At 38.5% G+C, this 10205-nt stretch overlaps 1 long non-coding RNA gene across 2 annotated transcripts; it reads left to right on the forward strand.

Moving 5' to 3' along the window:
- Positions 1-242: 242 nt before the first annotated feature.
- Positions 243-6809, forward strand: LOC144458810 (uncharacterized). Of its 2 annotated transcripts, XR_013488190.1 has the most exons (4): positions 243-311; positions 5000-6019; positions 6175-6330; positions 6710-6809. It is a non-coding gene; the product is annotated as an uncharacterized LOC144458810 (long non-coding RNA). The 2 variants fall into 2 exon arrangements; XR_013488189.1 differs by lacking the exon at positions 243-311 and having other exon boundaries at positions 3467-6019.
- Positions 6810-10205: the final 3396 nt, after the last annotated feature.

Raw genomic sequence — 10205 nt, forward strand, 5'->3', positions numbered from 1 at the left:
AGTTAGCTGACATTTTTTCTACGAAACATTACAGATGGTCAGTACCATTGTCCTCTGTTTGAATTGGAATGAGAGAAGCTAGCTGTTGTGTCATGTGCATGTGTTAATATTAAAGCCAAGGTGCTACTGACTAGCTAACTGACTGGATGCCCATTAACATTATAACTCCTATTGTGTGTGTGTGTGTGTGTGTGTGTGTGTGTGTGTGTGCGCATGTGCGTGCAGAAAGACAGACAGCCAGACAGACAGACAGACAGACAGCCTCATCATGGATATAAGATTGTTTTTTCGAAAAAAAGAGCCAGGTTCAGGTAAGAGTGTAAGATCAAATGGTCTATCCATCTAGAATGATGTTGTATCAATGTATCAGTTTATATCTCTTATTAGATATAAAACGCATTGTTTGGTTATTTGCCTTTTGGTTGACAGTACAAAGCGAGAGAGAGGGGCAGAGAGAAGACTTTATTTATTAGTATTCTTTTTAGTATTTTTTCATATTTATGTAATTTTTCATCTAGTTGAATACAATCTATTTGTGTATGATTGTCAGTCCAAAGAGGGAGAGATGAAAAAGGGGAAGGAGAGGAGAGAGTGCAAGATCAGTAAGAACCAGGTAAGAAAACAAACAGAGAATAGTGGAGGAGCTGCTGTATCAAAATGAGTTGTCTTCACCCAGAAATTAGAGTTACGATATGTTTCTTTTATGATACCAATCCATTCCTCTTTTGCTGTGGCTCAGCATTTAAATAACCTTTATCAGATTTGATGCACTGAAAAAAGTGATTTTGACCCCTAGTAAATGTTACTTATATTAATTAAGCATATTTTAATAGAAATAGTTGTGTTATTTAACCCACTTATAAAATGTAAGTAATTTCAACCTATATTGTCTATCGTATTTTATTTAATTAAATGTAGCTTGAAAAAATTAACCAAATTGCGCATACCATCCGGTTTGGATTTTGAAGTTTGCGCATGCGCAAGAACATACCGCCTTTTTAGGATTTTGGGGTGCAGGTCAGTTACTCACTCTGGAGTCTGGACACCCTGCAGGTGCATGTTGCTCTCATTACAGGCTGAATTCCGAATTGTTTGGGTAAGTCTTTAATAATCATTGGTATGTCGTAGTTTAACTTTCACCACGGTGTAAGCCCTATTTACTTTATTCAAATGATTATATACTCAAGTAGTTACAGCTATGGGCCTCTTTAATTCGGGTGGTTAAGCTAGCCATGTGAGGATGTGTTAGCTTGTTAATGCTCCTGATATTAGATTGTCCATGTGGCTAAACACGAATCAACTCGGCTCCGGGCGGGGTATCAGAAATGGTGAGTTAAGTTTAACTTGAGTCGGTTGGACTTTGATTCGGTTAAGGGACTTGTGTGCGGGGGGGCGGCGGCGGCCGCCGAAGAGGAGGAGGAAGCAGAGGCTAAGGCTAAGGCTGCGGTCCACCATACACACCGTGTCGTGTGTGGCGACCGGCACAGGCAGCAGGTGTGTGTGTGTGTGTGTGTGGCCGTTACCTCCTCCACGTCGGTCTCTCAACGAACTACGTCTGACTCATATGCTGTCCGGTCCCGCGGCTCACTCATTTTGTATGTTTCTGCATTTATCGTCGGTTTACCACTGAGGCGGACTCGTTCTACATGATCAATGTTTTTAAAAACAACGGTGTCTGGATAGCTCCTGTTAATACTGGCATGCAGAAGTTTTATGCCATGGTGATACTGTGTTTAGTCAGACATGCCATGCAGCAGGGACATGACATTTATTACAACTATATAAAAAAAAACCTTAATTTTAAATAAACGTCTTGTGAGCATCTGCTCATTGTACAGTAAATATGTTCTCCAGAAAGGATGAAACAACTGCAGTTCCAACATGATATTATTTGAACATGGGACTTTATTTACTATATTTACTATCAACGAATTTCTTTAAATTCATCATTAAAAATGTTAATAAGTTAAATGTTTATTTTTTAAATGAATAATTATGCAATATCTGAATGCTGTGAAGTGATCCATAATCATTTATAAGAAGTATAGCACATAGAAAGTAATCTAGTAGTGAATAAATAACATAGCATCTCTTTTCTTTCCCTAACTCTAATCTGTCATCTGATGCATATTTCAGTCGTGCTGAGGCACAGTTGAGATGTAGACTTTTTCACTCATGATTTTGTACTCAATAATAAGCTTAACATTTCTTTACAGACACAATGTTGATAACATGTTTTTTATATTGTGTTTATACTTGGCAAGTTTATCACATCTGATTTTCAACCAAGCTTCAGACCGTTATATTCTTTAGGTAAGTACATTTAACAAATAGATTCCTTACTGCCATGTTAATCTTGGAAGTCATGCAATGATCAGTTTAAATTTAACATTAATTTCATCAATAAAACTGCCAGTTGTGCCAAGGGAATATAATTGAATTTAGGTGTGTGTAAGTGTGTGGCATGTCTCTCAAGGTCTCACCATGGTCATTAGCAAAGGATGGGTCAAACTAAGAATGCTGTGCCTTTTAAAAGTGTTCATAAAATCATCAGCAGGTTGCCAATAAGGTGTACTCATGATTTCCCATACACATGTAGTGGTTTTAAGTGCCTGTACTGTATAATTCTATGTCATTGCTTTTCCTATGGGACAGTAACACCATATTAGCATGTTTGAACAGCCTTACTCTCTTTTGGGAAAAAGGATTTTAATATTACATTCCCTCACATTAAGTATTTTCAAGGTACAAGTTACAAACTTACAAAGTATTTTTTTCTCTGGATGTAAGGTTTTTGGTGACGCGGTGACTGTAAAACACTTAAAGTACTGTTTGATTATCTGTCTTTTTTTCCTTCTCCACTTTTCTGTATTTGTTTGTCTAGTTTATGTGGCAATGTAAAGACTGTGGTGCTGAAGTGTCTAGACGCTCAGAACTTCTTAAACATTACAGAGAAAGACATAGTCATTTTGGGCGTGGCCATCATATTAAGTGTATACATCCAGATTGTCCATGCATCTTTAAGACTTGGAATTCACTTTTGACACACCTGTCAAGGAGTCATAGCAATGCCTTAAAGCACTCTGACAAATTTACATTTTCCTGCCAACTGTGTGGCTTTAGTGAACTTGGAACTGAGCGTGATTATTTTGTACATGTAAACAATCATGTAAAAAACAATGAGACAGTCAATTGTATGTTTAAAGGCTGTGAATACAAAACCAACGTATATAGTACATTCAAGTCTCACAAAAGTCGGAAGCACAGCTTGCATTCATTCGTAGATTTTAAGGATAGTGTAGTCCATGGACCTTCTGTGACTGAAACTGCAGAGCCTGGTGGTTCAGACAATGAGGAATGCTGTGACAACAGCCAGTCTGATGTTGATTTGAATACAACAAAGGATCAGACAGATATAATTGAACAAAAACTTGCAGCATTATTATTAAAACTAGAAAATATTTTTCATGTGCCAAGTGCTGCAATTGATGAATTGCTGGAAGAACTTCAGTACTTGTTGAGTACAGTATCTCTGTGTAGTACAACAGATGTGATACAAGACACGCTCAGTAGTTACAGCCTGCAAGTTGATCAAACTTTCATTAAAGAACTTGCATCCACTCTCTGTGTATCTAATCCCATATGCAAGTCAATTGGTAAAGGCTGTCCCTTGGCAACATCGTTTAAGTGCAAAAAATACTACAAGGACAATTTCAAAGTTGTAGAGCCCATAGAATATATATTGGATGAAAAAGGCAAAAGAACACTGCAATATGTTCCAGTATTAAAAGTTCTGCACCAGCTTTTCGCAGACTGTCACATTCTTAATAAAGTATTAGACAGTAGTCTCACATCAGAGGAAAAAGGAACAGACGTGATATACAGGTCTTACCGAGATGATTTGTTCTTTAAAGAAAACAGCTTTTTATCAGGAGGCCAATTGAGAGTGTTACTTAATTTGTACGTGGATGATTTTGAGATTTGTAATCCGCTCGGCACATCTTGAAAAAAACATAAAATCTGTGCTGTTTATTGGACAGCAATTTACCGCACTGGTTCCCATTCCTCAGTGTCTTCCATTCATTTGGCTTTACTGTGCAGGTCTGAAGACGTCAGGAGTTACGGTTATGAAAAGGTCCTAGAGCCCTTGTTGAGGGATCTTGTAACTTTAGAAAATCATGGTATTTTTATTGCACAGCTTGGCGATCTTGTTAAGGGCACAATACAGTGTGTTATAGCAGATAACTTGGGAGCGCATGGAATTGCTGGATTGACAGAGAATTTTGTAGGTGAATACATTTGCCGTTTTTGTTTGGCCCAGAAGTCTGAAATTCAGCAGAAAGAAGTGAGTTCAGATGCGTTTACTCTCAGAAGCAAAGAGACACATGAAACGCATGTTAGTTCAGCACAGGGCAATGTGAAACCATGTTATGGTGTTAAAAGGCCGTGTGTTCTCTCTGCACATCTTTCTCATTTCAACGTATCCCTGGCGGTGAAACATCAGTTCATGATGGCATATTACTTGGAGTCAAACACAACCAAAAAATGCAGCTTGACTGTCTCAGCTGTCTTAACTGTCTCTGTTGACATTTTGCATCAGGATGTACAGAAAGTTTTGAAACTAAAATACCCTGATATTGCACACATTCAGCTCACTAAGACTGCATCTGTCAATGGAGTGACATACAGAGAGGGCATGGTTGTTGTTTGTGGCTCTACTGGTGGCTTGCCAGACTTTGCAGAAGTTGTCCAGATGGTTGTTTTGGGGGGAAACTTGAGTTTCATTGTCAAAGAGTTTGGTGCTTGGTATATGGAGCATTTTAGGGCATTTGAGTTGTGTCCAACTTCTCAAGTCTCCCTCATTCAACTTGGTGCCCTTGTGGACCAGTACCCCTTGGCAGATTACAGGATTGGAGGCCACCGGATGGTGACACTTAAAAGATTCATACATATACAAGGTCAGATCACACTAAATCATGTTGTGCTTATGTGTTCCAAGCTGAGAGTCATCGTAGAAGAGGATGACTACAGAAGACTTGATCTCCACTCAGGAAAGCCAAAGACTTTAATGGACTTGCACAAAACAATTTGTGATGCATTTCGAATTGAAAGAGACTTTCGCATTCAATTCATGGATCCTGACTTCAATAATGAGTTCATGAACATTACATCAGTGCAAGACATTCAAGACAGAGGAACAATTAAGCTTGTGTACATGCAAAATTGTTTGGATATGAATCCCATTTCAAGGCCGAACTCTCCAAGCACTGCTGGATCATCTGCAAGCCCATCAAGCATTCACACACCTCAGAGTGTGTCCTCATTGTCTTCATCTGACTCTGACACCACCATCATTCTGTCCCATTCAGACAGTGAGCTGAGAGCGTGTGCATGGCCCCGTGACTTCACCATTCCTCACTTCCCATACGATGTGGAGGTTCAGCTTCAGCGGGGAAATGAGATATTCAGAGAAACTGGCACAAGTCTTAAGATTCCACCAGGGCTGAAGCCCGACATCCTAGACAAACTGGCTGAAGAAATTTTCCAGTATACAGCATATCCACAAAATCACCAGATAGATGATGTAGCAGGGGCACTCATCCAAAAATTTCCCTGTTTGCAAGATCTGTCTGCCACTGGATACTACAGCTGGATGATTAGCCTGAAATACAAAATGGCTAATTACCGGACAAAGATGCAGAACATTGGATGTCCTGAAGTGACTGTTAATGCATTGAAAAATAAATCAAGAGATGAATGCTTCCCAGCCAAAAATGTAAAGAAAGCTAAAAAGGCAGAGGTCAACTATTGTCCTTCACACCCCACTGGCGAAACAGATGACAGTCTGGAAAACTTGCGAGTTGAACTTTTGACTGATGTCAGACAAAGAAACAGGGCATCAGATGTAAGAGAGAAGATGTCTAAAACTTTCTCCTACCGAAGAAAAGAAGTGGTGCATGGAAGTCCAGGTGCTGGAGAGATGAAAGTGAGGTGGCTTGCACTTTTCCATATTAATGAGGTAAATACATGTTTGCTTCCATCCAGTGTATCTCTTTTCATTGTGCATTTCCACTATGTGTTATGATTTCACTATGTGTATTACAAGAATCACCATTACGTAAATAACTGAGCACAGTGTTCTTTGTCTTCTGCCACTTTTTTTATGTGCAACAGATAAATGCTGAATTTCAGCGAATTACAACACATCCACTCGAGATGACCTTCATGGCACAGTTGGACAGTCTTCAGCCTCAGCTGACATCAGTTTTCCAGAAAAAGGGAGGTGTCACTGGCCAGAAACTAGCCAAACATCTGCAGATCTTACAAGAGGTAACTGTTCATTCATTGTTGTCTATATGTGTGCTTTAATATATTCTGTTTCAGTAAAGCTTGGATCATTAATGTAAGACACATTTCCAAAGAAATATTTTACATGTTTATATGTTATGGTAGCAAAACTAGCCCTGTTTTCTCTGGTGGGACAGTTAATGTACACCACCTGCACTGAGCAAGATTTTTGACCATGCTTAGCACAGCGCTTTCATCCTATACATCCATACATGTCACATATTGTAACCACACCACAATTATTTTGTAATCAAAGGAATAAGGTTATTTATAGTATAACCGTGGGTTGAAATGTTATAATATTTTTGTAATTACTTTAGTGCCTGGAAATGTTTTTAATCAGTGGAATCTCTTCACACAGGCTACAAGTGATGTTCATTCAAAAAGGGCAGCAGTCCTTAGAGCACTTTGCCTCTACCTTGGTGAGGATGATGGACATCTGATCCATGAGTATATGGTAAGTTTAATGTTCTGAATGTAACTCGTATTTAAGATTCTGAAGTTGTTTGTCCTGTAGTTTTGGCTCCCCACTGGGTCTCTTCAGTGTACAGCAGAGGTGTCTGTTGTGTTTAAAAGAATAATTTGCTGTTACAGTGCACATTATAGAATCTTTGGCATGTAGTGATGTTTCTTGTGCTGCTTTACCTGTCCAAGTCAGTATAGTAAAATGTTTTGTTCCTGTTGCTTATATGATAGAGCAAGGCAAAGAGTTGAAGCACAAAAGCACACCTTGGAACACACAGTGCCCATAAAACACTTGATGCACAAATGGACAGTGCCCTGATTGAAATCTGAAAATGTCTGTCATGCAGATGTACAATGTATGGTAAAAAATAATGTTTATTTGTGGCAAAGCATTCTAATGTTTCCCTCATCGAAGGAAATGCCATCCCGACAGACATGCAGAAGTGGGCCATGGGCATTTACGTCATCGGCAAGGAGAATGGAGATCCTGGACATCATGATGACATCGGAATTTCTGTTGATGGAGCCATCATCCTGGACAACATTGGATCTGCAGCCCAGGCTTGCGCAGTGATGCTTGGAGTGATCTACGCATTGAACCTGGCCTACCCCAAGGAACTGAGACACTATTACGAATTCATTCAAAAAGTACTCATGGGAATGGATGGGGAAAAGCTTTCCCCCAAAGTCCTTGGACTAAAGAACAAAATCGGTGTTGGACTGTAGAAATTCTTCGGCCACAGTTGTTTTGTTTGGTGTTTTTGTGAATTGTGGAATGAATGGTTAATGTGATCTCAAAAGCAGCATCACTAAGAGTTCCACACAGATGAGAAATGCTTTTGTAGAGGATAGAAGTATTCACACAGCCAGTGGTGAGGACACTATAACAAACAAACTAACTTACTGGTAGTTATATGTGTTAGGGCAGTAATGAAGGATCGCCTCTTGTCTGTTTCAGGCCAACATCCAAGAGAGTGACAGGATATGCACTTAAATGAATCTTATGATACTCAACAAAGCCACTTGTTTTATTATCAGTTCAGTTGCCTCAGTGAAACATTGCCTTTCGATAATATTGTCATTTCAGAGTCAGGCAACCTGTGTTTTGTTTTCCTGATGTGGCCCACTGTGCATGGTTTGGGTTTTGAATGTTGCTGAAAGTTTTTTTTTTCTCTGGGTAATGTTCTGAATTGAAGGCATAGGTATATTTTTGCAAAAAAGCTGTAAAGTAAGCTCTATAAAGGGTAACTACCACTTTACATGTAACAGGGATAGAACTATTCTGCTGCCTAGTCTCTGATCAGGACACTACACAAAAGTGTCAGAGTTTATATTGTTCATTCCATCCTTATGGTTATGGTTATGGTTGACAGTATCTGATTAGCGGGTTTCTGCTTTCTTGTGTTTGATCTCTTTAGTAGAGGCTTTTAAAATGTAAGAGTTAAAAGCTAAAACAAGTATTGTTGTTTATGCACTTTGCATTTCACAGGTTCTTGTCTTATAAGAAGTATTGTACATGTTGAGAGCAAGCGTTGCCTTCTGTCTTGTCGCATATCAGGAGACTTCACTTAACATGTGTCAGTTTATTCTTTATTAATGGTTGTTTACACAATCAGAGCAACATATTTTTTTTTCTTTTGCAAACAGATTAATGTATCTGTTAAAGTTAACAGTGTTGCTATCTATGCACTGAGTATTTTACAGTTTTTCATGTTAGAAAAATATTCTTGGGTCATTAGACTGCTCTGATGTGACATGTTAAATATTTGTACCATATTAAAGTTGGTTGTCTAAACACATTTTGTGGTTCTTGTGTGATGTATGATAGCTAAAAATATTTCATTAGAATCAACTTAATAAAAATAGATAGTATTTAAACAATTTAATTGATTTGAAAGTGCACAAAAAAATTTAAAAAAGCATACTTAATTTATTTAAGTACATTTAAAATGGGTTTAATTGGATTTACTAAGGAAATTTGAGTAAAATCTACTCAAAAATAGTTGAGGAGGAGTTACATAATATAATTTATTTGAATTTACTTAAAATTTATTAGTTCAGTCAACATAATAAAAATAAATAAAATAAAATTATTTTGTGCAACCACTTGACATAATAAAATTATGTTCATTCAACAAAACATTTTTTTCAGTGTGGTTTAGTCACAGACTTTCCCAAAAAGTGTTGTTGTTTTCTTTCACAAATGTGGGAATGAAATTGTGTTAAAATGTACAAAACAGTGAAATTTACCTTGCCTGGCTGGGCAGCTCTCTGGGTGCGCAGCACCCCTAAACCTCTGATCCTAGAATCGCCCCTGATTTAAGATCATATCTGACTGGCGCAGCCACTAATGTTGTTGTGGGATTACCATGAAGCCAATTATGATAACACTGTTCAGCTGCTACAAAACAGATTTGGCCGAGAGATTTGGTGATTAATGCACATATGACTAAACTTTTGAATCTTAATCCCGTTAAAAATGCCAGTGACATTAAAGCACTCAGATATTTGTATAACTGTGAAATTCAGATTCATAGTTTGGCTTCAATGGGAGTAGTTTCTGACACTTATGGTAGTCTGCTGTGTCCAATTCTTATGAAACTTATACCTGAAGAGATGACTTTGGAATTTAGCAGACAAACTTAAGTGGATGATGTCTGGAAGGTTGAGGAACTTATGAACTTCATTGAGAAGGAAGTGGACAGCCGAGAGCGCAATGCAAACATGACCAAGAGCGCAAAGGAGCGCACGAGTAAGGACCGTGAAAAGGAACTGACGGGTGCATGGGAAATGCGCACAAAAAGACAGAATATGATGACTGCATCTGCTGTCTATGCCTCCAGTCAAGTGGACAAACAAGTGTGTCTTTTTTGTGAGAAACATGATCACTTGTCCAAACAATGCATTGAAATGTCTGTGCCTGAAAAACGAGAAAAATTAAGGAAACAAGGAAGATGCTTTGTGTGTTTTGGAACAAGACATGTAGCCAATGATTGCAGAACAAAAGGCATTTCTTGTGAGAAATGTAACCGACGCCATCACAAAGCCCTGTGTAGTTAAGGAAATGAATTTACAAAAGAAAATGAGCCAGCAGATGCAGTGATTTCAGTTTCTCCCAGTGAATCTAAACGAGAGACCGTTCTTCTACAGACTGCCACAGTTTGGATAGAGACCCCAGTAAAACGCCAGCTCACTCGCTGTTTATTAGACAGGGGGAGCCAACGAAGCTTTGTGCTCCAAGACATCTCCCGTGCGCTAAACCTCCCCAAAATAGGTGAGGAGACTCTAAAGTTACACACGTTAGGTTCCGATGTACCACAAACTATTACTTGTGATCAAGTGAAATTAAGACTGAGTAACATCAGAAACGTCCAAAGTGTAGATTTAATCGT

This window comes from Epinephelus lanceolatus, chromosome 2 (genome assembly GCF_041903045.1).
Source record: "Epinephelus lanceolatus isolate andai-2023 chromosome 2, ASM4190304v1, whole genome shotgun sequence".
Taxonomy (NCBI): Eukaryota; Metazoa; Chordata; class Actinopteri; order Perciformes; family Serranidae; genus Epinephelus; species Epinephelus lanceolatus.